This window comes from Armigeres subalbatus, chromosome 1, assembly GCF_024139115.2.
Source record: "Armigeres subalbatus isolate Guangzhou_Male chromosome 1, GZ_Asu_2, whole genome shotgun sequence".
Lineage (NCBI taxonomy): Eukaryota > Metazoa > Arthropoda > Insecta > Diptera > Culicidae > Armigeres > Armigeres subalbatus.
In genome coordinates, this window is record NC_085139.1 from 306,477,165 (window position 1) to 306,501,507 (window position 24,343).

Here is a 24,343-nt window from a genome sequence, read left to right on the forward strand (position 1 = left end):
TTCCAGAAGTTCCTCCATAAATTCCTCCGGAAGTTGCCTCGGGAATTCCTCCGGAAGTTCCTCCAGGAATTCCTCCCGAAGTTCCTCCAGGAGTTCGTCCGGAAGTTCCTCCAGGAATTCCTTCAGAAGTTCCTCCAGGAATTTCTCCGGAAGTTCCTCCAGGAATTCCTCCGGAAGTTCCTCCAGGAATTCCTCCGGAAGTTCCTCCAGTAATTCCTCCGGAAGTTCCTCCAGTAATTCCTCCGGAAGTTCCTCCAGTAACTCCTCCGGAAGTTCCTCCAGGAATTCCTCCGGAAGTTCCTCCAGGAATTCCTCCGGAAGTTCCTCCAGGATTTTCTCCGGAAGTTCCTCCAGGATTTTCTCCGGAAGTTCCTCCAGGAATTCCTCCGGAAGTTCCTCCAGGAGTTCCTCCGGAAGTTCTTCCAGGAATTCCTTCGAAAGTTCCTCCAGGAATTCTTCCGGAAGTTCCACCAGGAATTCCTTCGGAAGTTCCACCCGGAATTCCTTAAGAAGTTCCACCAGGAATTCCTTTGGAAGCTCCTCCAGGAACTCCTAAGGAAGTTCCTCCAGGAATTCCTTCGGAAATTCCACCAGGAATTTCACCGAGAGTTGCTCCAGGAATTCCTTCGGAAGTTTCCCCAGGAATTTTTATCAGAAGTCTGGAGCTCCTGGAGGATCTCTGAAAGTTCCGAAAGAATTCCTGAATTCGTGAAGAAATTTCTGCAGGAATTCCTGCATGAACTTCTGGAGAAATTCCTGGAGGAACTTCCGAAGGTATTCCTGGAGCACCTTCTGGAAATTTTTTTTAAGAACAATCGGAGAAATTCCTGGAGAAATGTCCGAAGGAATTCCTGAAGGAACTGGAGGAATGTCCGATGGAATTCCTGGAGGAACATCCGAAAAAATTCCTGGAGGAACTCTCGGAGAAATTCCTGATGGAATATCCGAAGGAATTCCAGGAGGAACTTCCGTAGGAGTTTCTGGAGGAGCTTCCGAAGGAATTCCTGGTGGAACTTCCGGAGGAATTCCTGATAGAACTTCTGAAAGAAATCCCGGTGGAACTTCCAAAGGAATTCCTGGTGGAACTTCCGAAGGAATTCCTGGTGGAATTTGCGAAGGAATTCCTGGTGGAACTTCCAAAGGAATTCCTGGTGGAACTTCCGAAGGAATTCCTGGTGGAACTTCCGAAGGAATTCCTGGAGGAGCTTCCGAAGGAATTCCTGGAGGAACTTCCGAAGGAATTCTTGGAGGAACATCCGAAGGAATTCCTGGTGGAACTTCCAAAGAATTCATGGTGGAACTTCAGAAGGAATTCCTGGTGGAATTTCCGAAAGAATTCCTGGTGGAACTTCCGAAGGAATTCCTGGTGGAACTTCCGAAGGAATTCCTGGTGGAACTTCCGAAGGAATTCCTGGTGAAACTTCCGAAGGAATTCCTGGAGGAACTTCCGGGGGAATTCCTGGAGGAACTTCTGGAGGAATTCCTGGAGGAACTTCCGGAGGAATTCCTGGAGGAACTTCCGGAGGAATTCCTGGAGGAACTTCCGGAAGAATTCCTGGAGGAACTTCCGGAGGAATTCCTGGAGGAACTTCCGGAGGAATTCCTGGAGGAACTTCCGGAGGAATTCCTGGAGGAACTTCGGAGGAATTCCTGGAGGAACTTCGGAGGAATTCCTGGAGGAACTTCGGAGGAATTCCTGGAGGAACTTCCGGAGGAATTCCTGGAGGAACTTCGGAGGAATTCCTGGAGGAACTTCCGGAGGAATTCCTGGAGGAACTTCGGAGGAATTCCTGGAGGAACTTCGGAGGAATTTTAGGAGGAACTTCCGGAGAAATTCCCGGAGGAATTTCCGAAGAAATTCCGGAGGAACTTCCGGAGGAATTCCTGGAGGAACTTCCTCCAGGAATTCCTCCGGAAGTTCCTCCAGGAATTCCTCCGGAAGTTCCTCCAGGAATTCCTCCGGAAGTTCCTCCAGGAATTCCTCCGGAAGTTCCTCCAGGAATTCCTCCGGAAGTTCCTCCAGGAATTCCTCCGGAAGTTCCTCCAGGAATTCCTCCGGAAGTTCCTCCAGGAATTCCTCCGGAAGTTTCTCCAGGAATTCTTCCGGAAATTCCTCCAGGAATTCCTCCGGAAGTTCCTCCGAAAATTCCTCCAGGAATTCCTCCGGAAGTTCCTCCAGGAATTCCTCCGGAAGTTCCTCCAGGAATTCCTTCGGAAGTTCCACCAGGAATTCCTTCGGAAGTTCCACCAGGAATTCCTTCGGAAGTTCCACCAGGAATTCCTTCGGAAGTTCCACCAGGAATTCTTTCGGAAATTCCACCAGGAATTCCTTCTGAAGTTTCACCATGAATTCTTTGGAAGTTCCACCAGGAATTCCTTCGGATGTTCCTCCAAGAATTCCTTCGGAAGTTCCTCCAGGAATTCCTTCGGAAGCTCCTCCAGGAATTCCTTCGGAAGTTCCACCAGGAATTCCTTCGGAAGTTCCACCAGGAATTCCTTTGGAAGTTCCACCAGGAATTCCTTCGCAAATTCCACCAGGAATTCCTTCGGAAGTTCCACCAGGAATTCCTTTGGAAGTTCCACCGGGATTTCTTTCAGAAGTTCTATCAGGAATTCCTCCGGAAGTTCCACCAGGAATTCCTTCGGAAGCTCCTCCAGAAACTCCTACGGAAGTTCCTCCTGGAATTCCTTCGGATATTCCATCAGGAATTTCTCCGAAAGTTCCTCCAGGAATTTTTTCGGATGTTCCTCCAGGAATTCCATCGGACATTCCTCCAGTTCCTTCAGGAATTCCTTCGGACATTTCTCCAGGAATTTCTCCGATTGTTCTTAAAAAAAATTCCCAGAAGGTGCTCCAGGAATACCTTCGGAAGTTCCTCCAGGAATTTCTCCAGAAGTTCATGCAGGAATTCCTGCAGAAATTTCTTCACGAATTCAGGAATTCTTTCGGAACTTTCAGAGATCCTCCAGGAGTTCCAGACTTCTGATAAAAATTCCTGGGGAAACTTCCGAAGGAATTCCTGGAGCAACTCTCGGTGAAATTCCTGGTGGAATTTCGGAGGAATTCCTGGAGGAACTTCCATAGGAGTTCCTGGAGGAGCTTCCAAAGGAATTCCAGGTGGAACTTCACAAGGAATTCCGGGTGGAACTTCCGAAGGAATTCCTGGTGGAACTTCCGGAAGAATTCCTGGAGGAACTTTCGAAGGAATTCCTGGAAGAACTTCCGGAGGAACTCCTGGAGGAACTTCCGGAGGAATTCCTGGAGGAACTTTCGGAGAAAATCCTGGAGGAACTTCCGGAGAAAATCCTGGAGGAACTTCCGGAGGAATTCCTGGAGGAACTTCCGGAGGAGTTACTGGAGGAACTTCCGGAGGAATTACTGGAGGAACTTCCGGAGGAATTACTGGAGGAACTTCCGGAGGAATTCCTGGAGGAACTTCCGGAGGAATTCCTGGAGGAACTTCCGGAGAAATTCCTGGAGGAACTTCTGAAGGAATTCCTGGAGGAACTTCGGACGAACTCCTGGAGGAACTTCGGGAGGAATTCCTGGAGGAACTTCCGGAGGAATTCGAGGCAACTTCCGGAGGAATTTATGGAGGAACTTCTGGAAGAACTTCAGGAGGAATTTCTGGAGGAACTTTCGGAGGAATTCCCGGAGGAACTTCTGGAAGAATTCCTGGAGGATTTTTCGGAGAAATTCCTATAACTTGTATAAGAGCAGTTTCAAGTTCAAACAGAATACTTTGAGCTCCTGATATGTTTTCATGAAGTTTGAGCAGTCCCATGCCCTGTTTCATTGCAATTGGTGATATGGCCCCTGCACTCCCCATTTTCACTCCTAAATCCGGCCCTGGTTGAAATTTCAGAAGATCAATTTCCATTTGTAACAGATTCCTTTGAGCTCTTGATGTGTTTCCATGATGTTTGAGCAGTCGCATGCCCAGTTTCATTGCTTTTGGTGACATGGCCCTTGCTCTCCCCATTCGGACCCCTAAATCCGGCCCTGGTCAAAATTTTGGAAAGACAATTTGAAGTTCGAGCAGAGTTCTTTGAGCTCCTGATGTGTTTTCATGAAATTTGAGCAGTCGCATGCCCTGTTTCATTGCAATTGGCTATATGGCCCCTGCACTCCCCATTTTCACTCCTAAATCCGGCCCTGGTTGAAATTTCAGAAGATCAATTTCAATTTGTAACAGACTTCTTTGAGCTCTTGATGTGTTTCCATGATGTTTGAGCAGTCGCAAGCCCAGTTTCATTGCTTTTGGTGATATGGCCCTTGCTCTCCCCATTTGGACCCCTAAATCCGGCCCTGGTCAAAATTTCGGAGACAATTTTAAGTTCGAGCAGAATCCTTTGAGCTCCTGATGTGTTTTCATGAAGTTTGAGCAGTCGCATGCCCTGTTTCTTTGCAATTGGTGATATGGCCCCTGCACTCCCCATTTTCACTCCTAAATCCGGCCCTGGTTGAAATTTCAGAAGATCAATTTCCATTTGTAACAGATTTCTTTGAGCTCTTGATGTGTTTCCATGATGTTTGAGCAGTCGCATGCCCAGTTTCATTGCTTTTGGAGGAACTTCCGGAGGAATTCCTGGAGGAACTTCCGGAGGCATTCTTGGAGGAACTTCCGGAGGAATTCCTGGAGAAACTTCCGGAGGAATTCCTGGAGGAACTTCCGGAGAAATTCCTGGAGGAACTTCCGGAGAAATTCCTGGAGGAACTTCCGGAGGAATTCCTGGAGGAACTTCCGGAGGAATTCCTGGAGGAACTTCCGGAGGAATTCCTGGAGGAACTTCCGGAGGAATTCCTGGAGGAACTTCCGGAGGAATTCCTGGAGGAACTTCCGGAGGAATTCCTGGAGGAACTTCCGGAGGAATTCCTGTCGGAACTTCCGGAGGAATTCCTGTCGGAACTTCCGGAGGAATTCCTGTCGGAACTTCCGGAGGAATTCCTGGAGGAACTTCCGGAGGAATTCCTGGAGGAACTTCCGGAGGAATTCCTGGAGGAACTTCCGGAGGAATTCCTGGAGGAACTTCCGGAGGAATTCCTGGAGGAACTTCCGGAGGAATTCCTGGAGGAACTTCCGAAGGAATTCCTGGAGGAACTTCCGAAGGAATTCCTGGAGGAACTTCCGAAGGAATTCCTGGAGGAACTTCCGAAGGAATTCCTGGAGGAACTTCCGGAGGAATTCCTGGAGGAGTTTCCGGAGGAATTCCTGGAGGAACTTCCGGAGGAATTCCTGGAGGAACTTCCGGAGGAACTTCCGGAGGAATTCTTGAGGGAACTTCCGGAGGAACTTCCGGAGGAATTCTTGGAGGATTTTCCGGAGGAATTCCTGGAGGAGCTTCCGGAGGAATTCCAGAAGCAACTTCCGGAGGAATTCCTGGAGGAACTTCCGGAGGAATTTATGGAGGAGATTCCAGAGGAATTCCCGGAGGAACTTCTGGAGGAATTCTTGCAGGATTTTCTGGAGAAATTTCTGAAATTTTTATTAGAGCAGTTTCAAACAGAATACTTTGAGCTCCTGATGTGTTTTCATGATGTTTGAGCAGGCGCATGTTCAGTATCATTGCTATTGATGATAGGGCCCAATCTCCGTATTTTCATCCCTGAATCCGGCCCTAGTTGAAATTTCAGAATGTCAATTTCAAATTCAAACAGAGTTCTTTGAGATCCTGATGTGTTTTCATGAAGTTTGAGCAGTCGCATGCCCTGTGTCATTGCAATTGGTGATATGGCCCTTGCACTCCCCATTTTCACTCCTAAATACGGCCCTGGTTGAAATTTCGGAAGATCAATTTCCATTTGAAACAGATTTATTTGTGCTCCTGATGTGTTTCCATGATGTTTGAGCAGTCGCATGCCCAGTTTCATTGCTTTTGGTGATATGGCCCTTGCTCTACCCATTTGGACCCCTGAATCCGGCCCTGGTCAAAATTTCAGAAGGTCAAATTCAAATTCAAACAGAGTTCTTTGAGCTCCTGATGTGTTTTCATGAAGTTTGAGCAGTCGCATGCCCAGTTTCATTGCAATTGGTGATATGGCCCCTGGTCACCCCCCTTTTTTGACCCCTAAATCCGGCCCTGATAAGAATTTCAGAAGGTCAATTTCAATTGAAAATTAAATATTTAAAACTCCTGATTTTAAAATTTGTGCAGCCGCAAGCTTATTACCTCATGCAAATTTCATTGTAATTGAAATTTTAGCCCATACTCTACCATTGTAACCCCTGAATGCGGCCCTGAATTCAGTCAATCCTGCCCTACTCAAATGGTGAAAACATCGGAATCGACTAAAAATCTTTACAAATATCTTTTTGGGTTGGTTTGATGGGTGATTTGATAAACTTTGGGCATGAACACGTCCAGAATATTGAAGAGATGTTTGAATAATAGGAAAAACACCCCCGCGCACACTTATTTTTAGCAATAACTCGGACCTGAACAAAAATTTTTATTTGAAAATGTATCAGAGCAAAAATATAGCTATTCCCATTGAGCACAAACGAAACCGCGAGGAATTCCGACGATCAGGTGCTGAATGCGAGCCATTTGAAAAAAATCCGTTCGTCCCGGGTCTTAGAGGGTTAAAATCAGAAACCAGTGGAATTGTAGATTTGACCCTTTCAAAAATTCGTTCGGTACACCAAATATGTAAGACAAAAAACATACATGCATTATAACAAGAATAAATAAAATAAATTATTTGCAGCTTGAAGCGCACAGACCTAAATCGTGTTGCTATCTAGACTTGGTGATTCCTAACCCCACAGAAATGTATAGAAAACATAAACTGTTACTATAGTTTTTATGAGTTCTACACAATATTTACCCATATTTTTTTTATTGAATTGTGACTTTGCGTCAGCAGTTCATTCATCGATATGAAAACGTCATAGTTTTCCAATTCTTCGTACAGGTATTTTAGCAAAAATATGCGAGTTCTTGCAAATATTCCGCAGGGCAATTATTTCTGCGGACGTTAATCACTCTATTCACGGAGATTCGAGATAACACATTTTATGTTTCAAAATCACCCACCTTGAACAGGTATATGGAGCTGTCAAAAAGGTGGGTGATTTCAAGTTTATGAAAATGTGCTAAAAGCACCCACCTTGAAGATGTTGTATGTGGTCACGAATGTGGGTCTTTTCCACTCTATTTTGGCTGAAAAAAACTTAACAATTTTGACAAAAGTCAAAAGATCGTCGCGGCATAACAAAAGTAATTTTTCGAATATTTCGTAAAAATATCGGCTTTTTATTTAAAATAATGAAAAATCGTTGGTATATAATTTCAACGGCTTACAGGTAAGCGTTTTCTAAATATGAATTCTAAATATGAATTCTATGGTTTGGGGTGATTTCAGTGCAAACGGCACTGCTCATTTAATTCATTTGGACATTTTGAAGGATAAAGCCAGGACCGTTAAATTAAATCATAGATCCTATTTTTGAATTTGTCCAAACAACGGTACAAAACATTTTTCCCATCTAAAAAAGTAAATGTTGACTAATGGCAAATCAAAAATCCCGCATCCTTTCCAATCCCCAGACCTCATTCCAATCAAAACCCATGGGATCCTTGCACAAAATGTTCTAAATCACACGATACAGAACTCAAACCATTGAATATCATGCAAAAGTGACGGTAGATCTTTCCCGGAAACAATGGGAAGACATCTTCAGAGCGTAATTGTAGCAAATAATGGGCTTACGAATAATTATTTTGCCAATGTTGTGAACAATATCATCCGGAATTGCAGAAAAACGAATTTTACTCAGTCAGCTTGCAAATGTTTGTTTTTATTTCATATGTCAAACGGCGTATTTGACATTTCAAAACAACAAATTATGTTCTGTTTCGTACAATACAACGGTCGCATGGCAGGGTACGGAAATCATCGTGCTATCGTAATACCAGCGTGATTCTGGGTGACAGACATATGATTTTATGCTGTACAGTGATATTGGTATCATATATCCCAGCAAACAAGGTGACTCTAACTTTAGCCTAATATGAGTGTAACCTGTTAGAAAGTTACACTAATATTCTCTCTAACTTTAGGGTAAAATGAGACTAAAATTAGACAGATCTGCAACACTTTTGTTAGGTATGTTTATGATTTATGCATATTTCAATCTAACCCGTTACCCTCACATTAGATGAACGTTAGCTATGTTTCGCTTTAGGCGGTTAGGCAGTGGTTAGGGTTGTTTCAAGAGGAATTTCATGCTGATTTATTTACATCTAGCTGTCATTCGACGCAGAATGTATATATGTACTAGTGAAAGTACATAATTACATAACTGCCTCGAATGACAGTTGGATGTAAATAAACGATCGAGAGCAAATTCGTAAGAAAATTCTATATCTTTATTAACCAAAATAAATTGAATACATTAAATTACATGAAACGCGTATAATCAACCTTTTCGGAATTATCTACAAAACATCGGCACTGGTGCAGATTAACTGTATCCTGTGCTGTATCCGTTCCATATCTAGCTTGTGGATCGCGACGCTGAAGTTAAGGCTAGAGTTGTTCTTTTCTTCGTGAGTATGGCGCCAAATCCGATAGAGTTCTCCTACTGAAAGCAACTGTGCTGGATGTTCTCGGAGTCGGGCTAACCGGAACGAATTGTGGCAGAATATTGCTGCTGTTGTTGTTAATACTGGAACTGATGTTGAGCGACGGCGGGTTTTGGCAGCTGTGGTTGCACTCGCAGATTTCACTAAAACTCCGGTAAATATCCTGCAGATTGTAGTACTTATTGTTGACGCAGGGGTGCTCGGTGTAGCTGCGAAAAAAAATTGTCACTGCTCATCCGATGGAACGTTTTCGGTGGGTTCATTCAAGTTTCATCCTCGTCCTTTCATCCTTCATAATCTGACCGCCCTGGATTGGCAGTAGCAGGATCTCCAGTTGTATTGGTATTATTCCTAAGTTCCGGATGCAGCGACATCGGGCTAATCGAACAAGGAACCGGACGAGGTGGTATAGTTGCCGGTTCCGACCGAGCTCTTTCCCCCGTAGGAGGAAATTGCTTTAATACGGCACTTAATTGGTTGCTTCGGTATCTGCTGTTTATCACCCATTTTATCAGTCCTAACGCTGGTAAAGTTCTTCGTATTTTTTCGATACGTACTGAGCCTTCAATTTCATAGAATCTGGAAAGTACTGCTGAGCGTCCGTACCACTGGATACGGTTCACTCTTCGTTTTCGCTGATTCAATGTTTTTCGGTGCTCATGTTTTTGCTAGGCACGGACCGGTCTACGCAGCATTTGTTCTTGATGGCGAGTAACGGTCAGCCTTTTCGTTCGTTACCAAACACCTGATCAGCAGCGGATCGTTGGGAATCGAGACACGCCTTGGTTCCTCAATATGGAAATACATTTTGGATGCGGCCTGTTTCAAGCAGGACATGAAATCAACGATAAACCGTCCCTATCCGCCGGGTACTTCCACGAACCAGTTGGTCAGCGCAACCGTTAAGTACATCGGGTTATTGTGGAACACCATTCGTTATTCGGCAATTTCTCCCGCCAGTTCCTTGCTCTCGACCTTGCTGCAATTTAAAAGGAAAAATATTTTTTATTATTCGTTCAAAGATAACTGCTTTGTTACAGCAAAAAATTAAGGACCGAAATAGTTATCTATGATATAAAGGAAGTAATAACGTAGGTTATACGTTAGAAAATAATGCCGGAATAAAATCTAATAATTCGAAATATTTACCAAGCCTCCTGCTCTGGATGAAAGAAAACAGTTTCTGGCTGAAGGACGTGTGCCGGAACCTCCAAGCAACTGTCAGGTTGAATTTTCCAAAACATGAACACATCGGAACTCTCATTCGACTGTTGCATGCGCCGATTGAATGTTTCCAAATGTTGGATACTTTGTCCGGATTTTGGCGAGTATGATCGGCAATCGCTCGCATACAGCTATAATGCCACGTTTTGACAGGCAAGTGAATTGAGCAAGTCGATTGAATTGAACGCGAATTGAAAGTCTAAACACGTCCATTCAATTCACTTGAACGAAAAGAAAGTTGAACAAGTTCAACTTTTGGCAAGTCAATTGAATTCAACTGAGTTGTTCAATTCACTTGCCCTGTCAAAACGTAGCATAAGGTGGATGAAATGCCGTTCAGATTAATTTGTTCTTCTGCGTTCTATCGAATACGTACACTCCACACTTGTGGTTTGATTTGGAATAAAAGTCTACTATTTTGCTTGTTTCAATCGTGAGATTGAAGTCAACTCGATATTGGAAAATGCGTTCATCTTCATTCAGAAACAACTGGAAGTAATTGGTCTGAAGCATAATCGGCCGGCCACTGTTTCCCTGCTTGGCGACCGACGTGTCCTTGTGAGTTTGCACAATTTCAGGCAACCGGCCACCGGGTCTGGTGAACTACTCCAGCAAAGGCTTCTTCGAGACCAAGCTTTTAATGAACGTAGCCGAATCGGTATCACTTGGTGATAGATCCGAGTCCATCGCCCATACGTACGTCTTCATTGCCTTCGCAGTCGAGTTTAAACTCGCCAGACTTGACTAAACTGGTTTATTCCGCCACATCGTAGAGATGGCGAGCCGCTGAGCTTAGCAGTGGATAATCCTGGATGTGTACTGTCCTATCTTGTCCGAGCCAGGTATCTCGACCGACGCCGGTCTCTTGTAACGTATCTCATCGACGATGTTGTTGAGCTAAAGGCGCATTTGAGATCTACCAAAAAAACAGTATTATAAAATCCGTGATTAGGTACGATGCGTTTGGGTTTCCAATAATTTCTGTAGTTTCCTAGTTTTCTATATTTCTCCAACAATTAAATCGGAAATGTCGTTATTAACTAATTCCAGAGTTTCTTCAACATGGATTTCCTCGAGGAATTTTCAAAGTAGTGACAAAATTCCCAAGTGATTTTAGTGGTATTCCCAGATAAATTCCGGAAGAATTACTGAATGCATTTCTGTGGTAAATGAAACGCACCAAGCACGACCGCTTCTGAGTAGTGTCTGCTTTATTCATCAATCCAAGCTTTACCATAGCTCGCACACAGACCTATCACCACATCTCCTTCGTTTTAAATATTAAGAATAGAAAGTTACAATAAAATATTTAAAATACTAGTTCGTGAAAGCATAACATTACATAACAACATACACTCACTGCTCAAATCGGCTTGGCCGTTTAATCACACGTTTCGGCCGATTAGCTTGGATACCCACGACCATGGGTTCCAGTGAAGATGATTGGTTCGCATTACCTTCGTCTCTCGACTCCGGGATACTCGTATCGTTGTGTTCCATAAAGGGTTCCTTCGGCTCAGCAGCCTGCGCATTTCCTGCAGTCCTGTTCAAGACGATCTCTTCATTCGCATCGCTAATCTTTTTTAGATGGCTGGAATTCCGGTCGTATACCTTTCTAGATTCTTCGCATTGCACAGTTACTCTTGGTCCTTGCTTATCAATAACCGTCATAATGGCGGGACTGAACGCTGTGGTGAGTTTGTTTCCTGGAAGCACATTTTTCATCAACACTCTATCACCTGCAGTTACCACAGACGGTTTGGCCTTTCGTCGCTCATCCTCTCCAATCTTCCCCTTCTCCTTCATCTGTAGATCTCTATCTCTGTAGTCCGATAACGGCAGCGATGTTGTGCTGACATCTTGTAGTGATGGTATTTTGGTTCGGATGGTACGACCGAACATTAGTTCAGTAGGAGTTTTTCCCGTAGTGCTGTGAGGTGTGGCGTAGTACATTGAGAGGTATGCACTAGGGTGGGACAAAATTTTATTTTCACTTCCTGCATGGTTTTTGCATGCCTCTTGGGTCCTATAATGCTTGTGCGAAATTTTAGATCAATCGGTGAAACTATATTTTAGCGCCGGCGATTTTAATTTTCCATAGGATTTACTATGGGGAGATTCACCTTTACAAAGAAAAAATCCCCAAGGTGTCCTATTAATCTCTAATGATAAATCGATCCAACTACATCATAGGAAATTTTACCAGCAAACTTTCATTGGAAGACCGCAAAGCGATCCGACGCTCGTGAAAAATGTTATTTACATAAAACTAATTGCTGTATGAACGCAAGGCTCATTGTACTTTTTGTTCCAGCATCACTGCCGTCTGATGCTTGCTGTTGTTTGTACGAGGCACCACTTTGCGTGGAGGATTCGCTTAGCATGAATGAAAAGCGTGTTACTAGGGATACGTTTATTGGCCTTGCTGTTTGAGTCTTCGTCCTTCTAGGTAGAAGAAATTCAACCAAATTTCAATGAAGGTGTGATTAACAAAAAATAGGCATATAACGAACACTTTCCACATATCATGCAGCGAAGCGATAACAGATGCGAGGTATTAGTTGGGGCCTCTGAATCGCGACGTCAATAGTTCGAAGCAGGTCTGAGCGGAGATTTTTTTGGTACTGGTAATCTTTTTGATATTTATATTTATATTCCCAAATTCTAATTTTCGAGGAGATTTCCAGTATTTCTAAAATATTTAGATAAGATATACAGGGTTTTAAATGTATTTTCATGCACATATTTGGAGCACGCAAATATGTAGACGCAATATCTAATCGATCTTATTGTTCCTTTAAATCGAATTAAATTCAAACTGTGCCTGCTTGTGAAACTCAGTCAAATTTAATTGAATATCAAATGTTAATTCGTTTGATGGAATTAGCTGCAATTTTACAAGTCGTTGAATTTTCAAAACTGTGTACTGCTGTGTACTTGTGATACTGATTTCCGAAGAGAATAATTTAATGAACTTGCTCTGCTGCGTTGATACTTGATTGACATGCCGATTTTTTAAATCGAAGACTACCGGGTTAGAGACACTTTTTGTAAAGTTGTGTATTTTCTAAATTGTGAAATAGTTTAGGATATTCCTAGATTTGTTTTGCTTCTAGTTGGAAATCTCTTTAATACAGATTATAGAGAAAATCTAGATTGTGTGAGAGATGATTTTCACATCACATCCCATTTTAAATCAACGTCACATCATGGATATTCAGTTTAACAAATTCAGCAAAGAAATCAATTATATAATTCTGCAACTATTACCAACATATTTGGGGCTATTTTAAGCCTGTTGACGGAAAAGAATAAATAAATAAATAAACCAAAATATTAAATTATAACGTCCTTATAGCAATGGATAATATATTTTTTAAATCTATTTTATGTCACATTCCTACATATGAACTCAAAATATTCGTGTACAACATCAACGGTGATATTAGGAACTATTTCTACAGTAGTTCATGATTTGAAAAAATAACTATTAAATATCAACATCATTACTGTTTAGATGTAAACTAAATAAATCCTCACTTCATAATTTAAAATAAAAAAATACACGGCTGACAGAATAGTTTGTATGAAAGTCAAAGAAATACTCTCTGAAAATAGAAAATTAGTTATAATTCAAGTCTTTGATTTGAATTATTGGCATTTGAATATCAAGGCATATCAAAGAAGCAAAGCAACTTCATTAAATTATTCTCTTCTGAAATCAAATCACAAGAATCATATCTCAGTCTTTTAGAAATACCAGAAAGCTTCTCGAAAGTAAGAATGTGGAAATATAAAGAATTTCCTAAAAAATACCAGCATCGAAAAAAAAAAATCCCGCTCAGACCTGCTTCGAACTATTGACGTCGAGAATGAGAGGCCCCAACATATACCTCGCATCTATAGTCGCTTCATTGTATTGTGTGTGGAAAGTGTGCGTTAGATGCTTCTTTTTGTTATTCACACCTTCATTGAAATTTGGTTGAATTTCTTCTACCTAGAAGGACGAAGACTCAAACAGCAAGGCTAATAAACGTATCCCTAGTAACCCGCTTTTCATTCATGCTAAGCGAATCCTCCACGCAAAGTGGTGCCTCGTGCAAACAACAGCAAGCATCAGACGGCAGTGATGCTGGAACAAAAAGTGCAATGAGCCTTGCGTTCATACAGCAATTAGTTTTATGTAAATAACATTTTTCACGAGCGTCGGATCACTTTGCGGTCTTCCAATGAAAGTTTGCTGGTAAAATTTCCTATGATGTAGTTGGATCGATTTATCGTTAGAGAATAATAGGACACCTTGGGGATTTTTTCTTTGTAAAGGTGAATCTCCCCATAGTAAATCCTATGGAAAATTAAAATCGCCGGCGCTAAAATATAGTTTCACCGATTGATCTGAAATTTCGCACAAGCATTGTAAGACCCAAAAGGCTTCTGAAAAATATGAGGGAACGAAAATTTATTTTTTTCATATATCCATGTCCCAGGCTAGTATGCACCCACATCAGCCTTCCAATCGCTGTTTAGCGCTTGACTTATTTTCAACCTCTTCACGAGCGACCGATTTTGCCGTTCTACAAGGCCATTTTCCTGCGGCCAATACGGGGTGGTCTTGTTGAGCACTATTCCACGCTGTTTGCAATAATGATCGAAGAACGTACTCACGAATTGCCGTCCATTATCGAGAGTAATGGTTCTCGGATAACCGAGCCTCACAAATATTCTTTCCAGTTTATCGGCGGTTTCATTTGCGGTTATTCTCCTGAGTATTTCGATTTCCTTATACCGGCTGAAATAATCGATGATAACCAGTAAATAATCCCCCGACGGTAGTGGCCCAAGAAAGTCGATTGCCACGTCCACCCACGGCTTGTCAGGCATAGCCCTCCGCATCATAGGTTCTGGTCTATCTGGTTGGCTTACCAGCCGACATCCTGCACAACTCTCCACCATTCGAATGATCGACTCGTCCATTCCCGGCCACCAACAAGTGCATCTTAGCCGCTGCTGCATTTTCGTCCGCCCGGGATGCCCCTCATGACCGAGTTCTAGCAATCTTTGCCTGAGGTCTTTAGGTATAACTAGTTTGCTACCTCTGACAATCAAATCTCCAACTGTCCCTAATTCGCTCCGGAAAGCATGGAAAGGTTTCAAAATATCATTTGCATAATTCCATACTCCCTTTCCCAAACATTCTCTCAATGCTATCAATTCTGGATCATTAGCAGAGGCTACCTCAACTTCCTCTATATCAACAGCTGCATGTTCTATAACATTCCTGATATAAATATCGGAATCTGGATCAAACTCTTCGATTTCTGCTGCACGTGATAGCCGCGACAATGGGTCTGCGATATTTGACTTTCCTTTTCGATATACAATATCGTAGGAAAACGCTTGTAGCCTCAAAACCCATCGTTCGATCCGCAAGCATGGGGACGACGTTGGAGTGAAAATCGCTTCAAGGGGTTTGTGGTCGGTTTCAAGCTCGAAGCGAATTCCGAATAGATAAATTTGGAAACGCTCCACAGCCCACACCAACGCCAAAGCTTCCTTCTCGGTCTGCGCGTATCGACATTCCGTGGCCGTGAGGCTTTTACTGGCATATGCAACAACCTTAGGTAGAGCTTCGTGAAACTGCAAAAGAACCGCTCCTAACCCTACTGGAGATGCATCCGCAACAACTCTAGTTTTTAGCTGAGGGTCGAAGTGAGCCAGCGTTTCAATGTTACCGACTAGACGAATGAGATCCTGAAAAGCTCGTTCTTGATCTGATTCCCAGATGAAGGAGGCACTATTCTTTGTTAGCTCGCGAAGGGAACATGAAGTGGTCGCAAGGTTCGGAATAAAGGATCCCACATAATTCACGAGACCTAGAAAACTGCGGACCTCTTCGCAGCTTTTCGGTGGACGAAAACTTTGTATGGCTTCAATTTTCCTTTGCGATGGTATCATTCCATTTTGATTGAATCGTTGACCAACAAATTCTATTTCAGTTAGTTTGAAGGCGCATTTAGACTGGTTTAACAGTATATCATAATCCCTGAGTTTCTTCAGAACCTTCTGAAGGGCCAAGTCGTGCTCAACTTCGGACTCACCTGCTACAATAATGTCGTCAATAAAGTTAATCGTATTTTCACAATCCGCTAAAATATGCTCGAGAACTTTCTGAAACATTTCAGGAGCACATGAAATTCCAAAGACTAGGCGTTTATATCGGAAAAGCCCCCGATGTGTAATGAAGGTGGTCAGACTTTTGCTGTCATCATCGAGCTGGAGTTGGTGAAAAGCATCCTTGATGTCGAGCCGAGAGAAATATTTGGCACCGTTAATTTTCCACCGTATCTCTTCGATCGTGGGTAAAGGATGTGTTTCACGAAGTATTGCTTTGTTAAGTTGCCGCATATCGATGCACAACCTAATGTCCCCACTGTCTTTGACCACTATGACCATTGGAGACACCCATTGGCTTGGTTCTGATACCTTCTCAATTATCTCTTTGGACAGCAAATCATCAAGCTTCTCGTCTACTTTGCGTAGCATGGGAAGCGGTAACCGACGAAGACGCTGAGCAACCGGTTTAATGGACTTGTCTATGGGAATGTGTATCTTCACACCACGAACGCAAGGGAACGATCGACACGCCCCCACTTGGTGAACGGATTCACGCATGCTAGGCAACCCAACAACTAATACTCCCAGTTGTTTAGCTGTTTGCTTCCCTAGGAGAGGTTGAGGTCCGTTTTTCACTACATAAAACCGTGATACAGATTTGAGATGTTTTTGTCCATCCGAAATGACGATTTCTGCATCAAACATAGTGATTACCTCCAAGCAATCAGCTTGAGCATAAGCCTTGAACCTATACATGTAAAAAAATGAATTTCATTCCACGCTGGATTTCAACCAAACGACATAAATAAAATAATATATATACCTCCGATCCGAACTACGTATGTCACCGATTACGGCAACTCCATTTCTTCTCATAGATTCCCATGTACGATCATCGATAATGTTAGATTGTACGCCCGAGTCAATTTGCATTTCAATCAACACTCCGCCAACTTGCGCCCATATCAGCTCATCTGCATCGTTGCCGGAAGATACCATTTCAACAAGTTCAAATTGCTCTTCTTCAATTTCATGCTCGATTGCATGTATCTTCTTAGCAAACTGTGTGGCTTTCTTCTTTGCGACTGGTCCCGAACTAGAAGAGAACGTTCTCTCATAAGGTCTTTTTGGATGCATGTGCCTGTTTGTATTGCTGTTTTGCATTGGTCTGCTTGTTGATGGGTAAACAGGAGATGAATAGCAAGCTACGGCGAAATGACCTCGTTTCCCACATTTCGCACATGTCTTATCACGCGCTGGACAAGGAAATTGACCATGTGAACGGCCACAGAATTTGCAAGACGCCGCGACGTACTGAACGGTATCAGCAGATCTGCTCACTTGAAATTGTGTAGCTCTTCCACTCATCTGATCATTAGCAACACGTGATGTTTCAAACGCATTAACCTGCTTGATAACCTCCTCCAAGGTGAGATTTTTCTCCTGCAGTAACTTCGACCGCAGCTGGGCTGGTACAAACTGAAGCACTTTATCGACGATCGCGATGCCGGAGCTCTCCGATGTCGACTTCCCGAAATTGCATTTCGATGCATGTGCCTGCGCCCGCATCAGAAATTTCTCCAATGTTTCCTCTGGATCGGGCTTCATAGCCCAAAACAAAAATCGCTCGTGGGCCTCGTGACGCTGGGGTGCAAAATAGTCGTCTAACTTTTGCATTGCCACCACATATGGATCTACTTCGTCTTCATCATCAGCCGCTACGTCTGCTCCAGGGATGCTGAAAAATATGTCTTGGAGCTCAAAAGATCCACACGCCAAAAGCATATCCTTCTTTTCCGTTCCATTCTCAATTTTTGATGCTCGTAGGCAAATTTCAAACCCTCGTTTCCAGGTTACCCATCTGTTCCTGCGCTCTGTTAATGGAACTCCAACGATCGACAACGGAGGGAGCTTGGAAAATATTTTGTTTTCATCCATTGCCTCGTAATCGTTCTGTTAGTGCAAGATTGGTTCACCTCTAGCCAGCTCTAGCCAAAACAATTCGTATCATAAACCTGTAACCATACGGAGAATCAGCATAAACAGTAATTACGGATTTGATTTTCTGCTTACCAGACGCAGCGCAACTCTATCGACAGTCTCTTTAGCTGAATATTCTGTTCGCTTGACACAGAGCTTTGCACGGATCAAAATTGCTGAAATTTTAGCAGACTGTTTTTCTGTTTACCGCAATCGAGACGCGGACGTTTCTGTTTCAAGACACAGAGCTTCAGTCACACACTTACACGGCTTCTGTTTACTAGACACAGACCAAGACGCCGTTCGCTCACTGCTGAGCTTTTCAGTAGAGCTTTCTCTCTGCTTTCCAGACGCAGTGCCACCTCACACCTACAACAAATCATGAGAGCTTTTTTTCACGAGCTGCTGAATTTTATTTGCAAATCAAGTGAATGGATTTTCATATCCAATATCAACATTACCATAAAAAACTTACCGCTATCAACCCTTGGGCTCCTTCGCGTAGTTCACAGACGAAACACAGCGAAGAAAAAAAATCCCATCCTCGTCGCCAATTTGTGGTAAATGAAACGCACCAAGCACGACCGCTTCTGAGTAGTGTCTCCTTTATTCATCAATCCAAGCTTTACCATAGCTCGCACACAGACCTATCACCACAAATATGTTCTTGAAAGAATCCTCGGCGGTTTCCTCCCTTATTGGGAAACCTTTGGAGATTTTTTTTAGAGGAATTGAAGAAATGTTCAAGAAAGTTCCTGAAGGAATTCCCGAAGAAATTTTTAGAGGAATTTATGACATAATTTCTGCAGGACCCCAAAGCATCAATAAAAGATTTCTCATCAACACGTCAACGACGAAGTACATCATGGGAAGAGGCTCAAGAGAGAACGAGTTTGTATTGGTGGTGACGAAATCGAGGTGGTTGAAGAACTCGTTCACTTGAAGAACCTAAAGAATTCCTGGAGGTATTTTTGAAAGAATTTCTGGAGGAACTTCCGAAAAAATTCCTGGAGGAACTTCTGAAGGAATTCCTGGAGGAACTGCCGAAGGCAATCCTGGAGAAACTTCTTAAAAAATTCTTGGAGGAACTTGCGAAAGAATTCCTGGAGGAACTTCCGAAGGAAATCCCGGAGGAACTTCAGAAGAAATTAATGGAGGAACTTCCGAAGTAATTCCTAGAGGAACTTCCGAAGAAATTCCTGGAGGAACTTCCGAGGGAGTTCCTGGAGGAGCTTCCGAAAGAATTCCTGGAGGAACTTCCGAAGGAATTCCTGGAGGAATTTCCGAAAGAATTCCTGGAGGAACTTCCGAAGGAATTCCTGGAGGAACTTCCGAAGGAATTCCTGGAGGAACTTCCGAAGGAATTCCTGGAGGAACTTCCGAAGGAATTCCTGGAGGAACTTCCGAAGGAATTCCTGGAGGAACTTCCGAAGGAATTCCTGGAGGAACTTCCGAAGGAATTCCTGGAGGAACTTCCGAAGGAATTCCTGGAGGAACTTCCGAAGGAATTCCTGGAGGAACTTCCGAAGGAATTCCTGGAGGAACTTCCGAAGGAATTCCTGGAAGAACTTGTGAAGGAATTCGCCGAGGAATTCCAAAGGAGCTCCTGGTGCAACTTCCGAAGAAATTCCTGGAGGAACTTCCGAAAAAAATTCTGGAGGAACTTCTGAAGGAATTCCTGGAGAAACTGCTGATGGAATTCCTGGAGGAAATACCAAAGGAGATCCTGGAGGCACTTCCGAAGGAATTCTTGTTGGAATTTTCAAAGGATTTGCTGGAGGAACTTCCTCAGAAATTCGCTGAAAAACTTCCGATGGAATTCCCAGAGGAGCTGCCGAAGAAATTCCTGGAGGATCTTCAGAAGGAATTCCTTGATGAACTTCTCAAGAAATTCCTGGAGGAACTTCCGAAAGAATTCCTGGAGGAACTTCCAAAGGAATTCCTGGGGGAACTTCCGAAGAAATTGCTGGAGAATTTCTGAAGGAATTTTCGAAAGAATTCCTGGAGGAACCCCCGAAGGAATTCCTGAAAGAACTTCCGAAGAAATTCCTTGAGGAACTTCCGAAAAAGTTTCTGGAGGAACTTTCGAAAGATTTCCTGGAGGAACTTCCGAAGGAATTCCTGGAGGTACTTTCAAAGGAATTTCTGGAGGAACTTCCGAAGAAATTCCTGGAGGAACTTCTGAAGAAATTCCTACAGGAACTTCCGAAGAAATTCCTGGAGAAACTTCCGAAGGCATTCCTGGAGGAACTTCCAAAGGAATTTCTGGAGGAACATCCGAAGAAATTCCTGAAGGAACTTCCGAAGGAATTGCTGGATGAACTTTGGAAGGAATTCCTGGAGGAACTTCCGAAGGAACTCCTGTAGGAACTTCTGAAAGAATTCCTGGAGGAACTTTAAAAGGAATTCCTGGAGGAACTTCCGAAGAAATTCCTGGAGGAACTTCTGAAGAAATTCCCACAGGAACTTCCGAAGAAATTCCTGGAGAAACTTCCGAAGGCATTCCTGGAGGAATTTCCAAAGGAATTCCTGGAGGAACTTCCGAAGGAATTGCTGGAGGAACTTCCAAAGGAATTCCTGGAGGAACTTCCGAAGGAATTGCTGGAAGAACTTCCAAAGGAATTTCTGGAGGAACTTCCGAAGGAATTGCTGGAGGAACTTTGGAAGGAATTCCTGGAGGAACTTCCGAAGGAATACCTGGAGGAACTTCTGAAGGAATTCTTGGAGGAACTTCTGATAAAATTCCTGGAGGAAATGAAAGGAATTCCTGGAGGAACTTCCAAAGGAATTCCTGGGGGAACTTTCAAAGAAATTCCTGGAGAACTTCCGAAAGAATTCCTGGAGGAACTTTCGAAAGAATTCTTGGAGGAACTTCTGAAGAAATTCATGGAGGAACTTTCAAAGAAATCCCTGGAGGAACTTCCAAAGAAATTCCTGGAGGAACTTCCGAAGGAATTGCTGGAGGAACTTCCGAAGGAATTGCTGGAGGAACTTCCAAAGGAATTCCTGGAGGAACTTCCGAAGGAATTGCTAGAGGAACTTTGGAAGGAATTCCTGGAGGAACTTCCGAAGGAATTCCTGGAGGAACTTCTGAAGGAATTCTTGGAGGAACTTCTGATGGAATTCCTGGAGGAAATGAAAGGAATTCCTGGAGGAACTTCCAAAGGAATTCCTGGGGGAACTTTCAAAGAAATTCCTGGAGAACTTCCGAAAGAATTCCTGGAGGAACTTTCGAAAGAATTCTTGGAGGAACTTCTGAAGAAATTCATGGAGGAACTTCCGAAGGAATTTCTGGAAAAACTTTTGAAGGAATTCCTGAATGAACTACCGAAGGAATTCCTGGAGGAACTTCCGAAGGAATTCATGGTGGAACTTTCAAAGGAATTCCTGGAGAAACTTCCGAAGAAATTCCTGGAGGAACTTCAGAAGGAATTCCTTGAGGAACTTCCGAAGGAACTTGCGAATTCCTGGTGTAACGTCTAAAAGAATTCCTGGAGGAACTTCCGAAGGCATTCTTGGAGAACACAAAAAGATTCCCATGGAAAATCCAAAAAAAAGATTTCCATCGACATCCCAGAAGGATTTCGATTGGAGTTTCTGTAGGATTCCAATCGTAATCTTGGAAGTATTCCTGTCATAATCAAACGAAAAATCCATAAATCTCAGATTTTCTATTGCAATTTTCAGAAGCATTTCCGCCGTAGTCCCGTATGTTCTTCTTCTTCTTATTGGCATTACATCCCCACATTGGGACAGAGCCACCTCGCAGCTTAGTGTTCATTAAGCACTTCAACAGTTATTAACTGCGAGGTTTCTAAGCCAGGTCACCATTTTTGCATTCGTATATCATGAGGCTAGCATGATGATACTTTTATCCCCAGGGAAGTCGAGACAATTTCCAATCCGAAAATTGCCTAGACCGGCACCGGGAATCGAACCCAGCCACCCTCAGCATGATCTTGCTTTGTAGCCGTGCGTCTTACCGCACGGCTAAGGAGGGCCCCCTAGTCCCGTAGGTTATTCCTTCGATATACCAATAAGATTCTCGTCGAAAATTCAGTAAGATTCCCATCGGAGTCCCAGAAGAACTGCTATTAAAATTTCGGAAGAATCTATGGTCAAATCCCAGTAGGATTGTCATGGAAATCTCAGGATGATTTCCACCGGAGTTCCAAAAGGTTTTTCATCGGAATCCCACAAAGATTCATTTCGGAGTCCAAGAAGAATTTCCAGCGGAATCTGCATTGACTTCGATTATTCCTTTCTCGGTGACTGGACATTTGAAAGATTAGAATTTCTACAGTATGTAAGATTCCCGATAACTTTTCTATTAAGTAATAAAAGATCGTGATTAAAATAGAGGTGGTAGACGTTGTTATTACTTATCAGTTTAGCACCACCAGGGGGAACTTGGTCAGTACCCATTTGCACGTTTCTTTCCCTTTCGATAATAATTTTTGATATTTCAAAGGAATATTATTGGGAATTTCGAAAAGACACACAATCAATGCAATTAGATTGCCAAGTAATACGTGCACATCTTAGCACTGGTGATGTATCACAATCGTGTATATACAGGAGTATATGCACTGTATGATGCAATTGACCGGAAGATTAGATTAGCATTTCCCCCCAAGGGAAGAGGTTTTAATTTAATCATTCTGAAATTCAACCACAACAATCTTTGATGTACAAAGTTTAAGTGGAATTGGTCTTAAAACACTTCCCTGATAAAAATAAGTCGCAATCTGCCAAAGCCGCAATCTACCAAAGCCAAAGTAATTTCCCCTAAGACGAACACCAAATGTGGCGAAATTAAGAAATCAATCACAAACAGCTACTTACTTGAACCAGTACGGATTGGCTTCAAATTCATTCCTCAGCCGATGGCCGATGTTTCGCTTCTTGGGGAGCGTTTTTCTCTTCGGTGCATTAACGCTTTTCGTCGAGATGCTTGCGCTTCTGTCGTAGCTACAGAAGCTACAGAAGGAAGGATATTATCAGCGCTGACGGAGCTGCTTGACGAACGTCCGTACCAGCCGGCTTAAAAGGTTCTCTTTTGGTTCGGACAGTTTCCGGAGCGGTCCTCCTAGAATACATACTACCATTTATTTACCAACCTAACATTTATCTTCCTACCTCTCAAACTAGGTACTTACCTATGAACCAGAAGAAATGCAGATGCACATTCCCGTAAAAAACTTGATTGGCAAAATTCTGCTAATGCCTTTTTGGCACCTTTCAATTTAACGACAATCCAATCCCGGTACATTTGCATATGGTCCCCATATTGTCGACTGTGTGCTTATTGACTCCTGGGCACCATCGCGTCACAATTGCGAATCAGATAAATTAATTGGAACCGGAGCTTTTTTAATTTGCTTTGCCGTTGCGTGCCTAACAAATTATTTGTTTATTTTAATATTTAGCAAATACCATCGTCCAGGTGGGAACTGCAAATAAACAAAAAAAAAACAATATATTTTAAAATAATGATATTTTGAAATCAAACAATTACAGTCGTTAACCTGTTCGTTAGCACTAGGAAAAAGCGGCAAAAATGGAAAGCCGGAATCGAGCACCGACAATTTTCATAGCACAAAATGCCAATGGTACTGCGGCCGAAGTGAACTGCCAGGCACTGGACACAGCAGGAATATGTTTGTCGTTGAATAACTTCTCCACAGCAACGCATGATGTTTATTCGCTTGGGAGAAGTTTTGGACTCGTTGCTCCGGATATCTCAGTTCCGGATCGGCACAAACACGCGATTTTTTACACAATCCTGCTACGGACCCGCAACAACCGTGATAACAAGCGATTTTTGTTCCACAAAGATGAGCTCAGTATTTTTTTTTTACTGCAAACCTCACTGTTCCGTTTTCGTTACGCCAAACGAGAAGAACTGAAAGAGAAAAAATACAAAGAAACAGTATCAGCATAAAAGCATGAAAATGGTTATGTTTTTAAAAGGTAGCATATCTAACAAATCTAACCGGAGTCTAACATCTCACAGATTGTTTCCTGGGATGTGTCACAAGTATTATACTTAGCGGACATACCTACCAACCCACTTTCAGTTTAGACCTATCCATTACCTTTTTGGCCTCAGCCGGAGGTACTTGGAAAGCGTAACCGATCCAACGATGTTATCGATCATTTAGTAATGTGCGATCGATCATTTAGTAGTTAATCAATAACTTATTCCAGAGACCTAATTTCAAAATATATTGTATGGTGGACTTTTAGTGCGAAGGTTTTTCCACAACTCTCCTAAACAGGTCGATGTTCGAATTTCACTATTAAAGGAGTTACGGTGCTAGTTGCTATGCTATACTCTTACTAAATGATAACAAAATATGCAATCATTGCAATCAGTTACTGCTACTAGCGCTATAGTTCCGTTATTAGTGAAATTCAAACAACGAACTGTTAG

At 42.8% G+C, this 24,343-nt stretch overlaps 1 long non-coding RNA gene across 3 annotated transcripts; it reads right to left on the bottom strand.

Annotated features, from left to right (window-relative positions):
- Nucleotides 1–8,359: 8,359 nt before the first annotated feature.
- LOC134217417 (uncharacterized) lies at nucleotides 8,360–23,946 on the bottom strand. 3 transcript variants are annotated; one of them, XR_009981033.1, is made up of 6 exons: nucleotides 23,904–23,946; nucleotides 23,436–23,812; nucleotides 23,067–23,360; nucleotides 22,753–22,996; nucleotides 9,739–10,729; nucleotides 8,360–9,568 (listed from the first exon to the last, which is right to left on the bottom strand). It is a non-coding gene; the product is annotated as an uncharacterized LOC134217417 (long non-coding RNA). The 3 variants fall into 3 exon arrangements; XR_009981035.1 differs by having other exon boundaries at nucleotides 23,426–23,812; XR_009981034.1 differs by lacking the exon at nucleotides 9,739–10,729.
- Nucleotides 23,947–24,343: the final 397 nt, after the last annotated feature.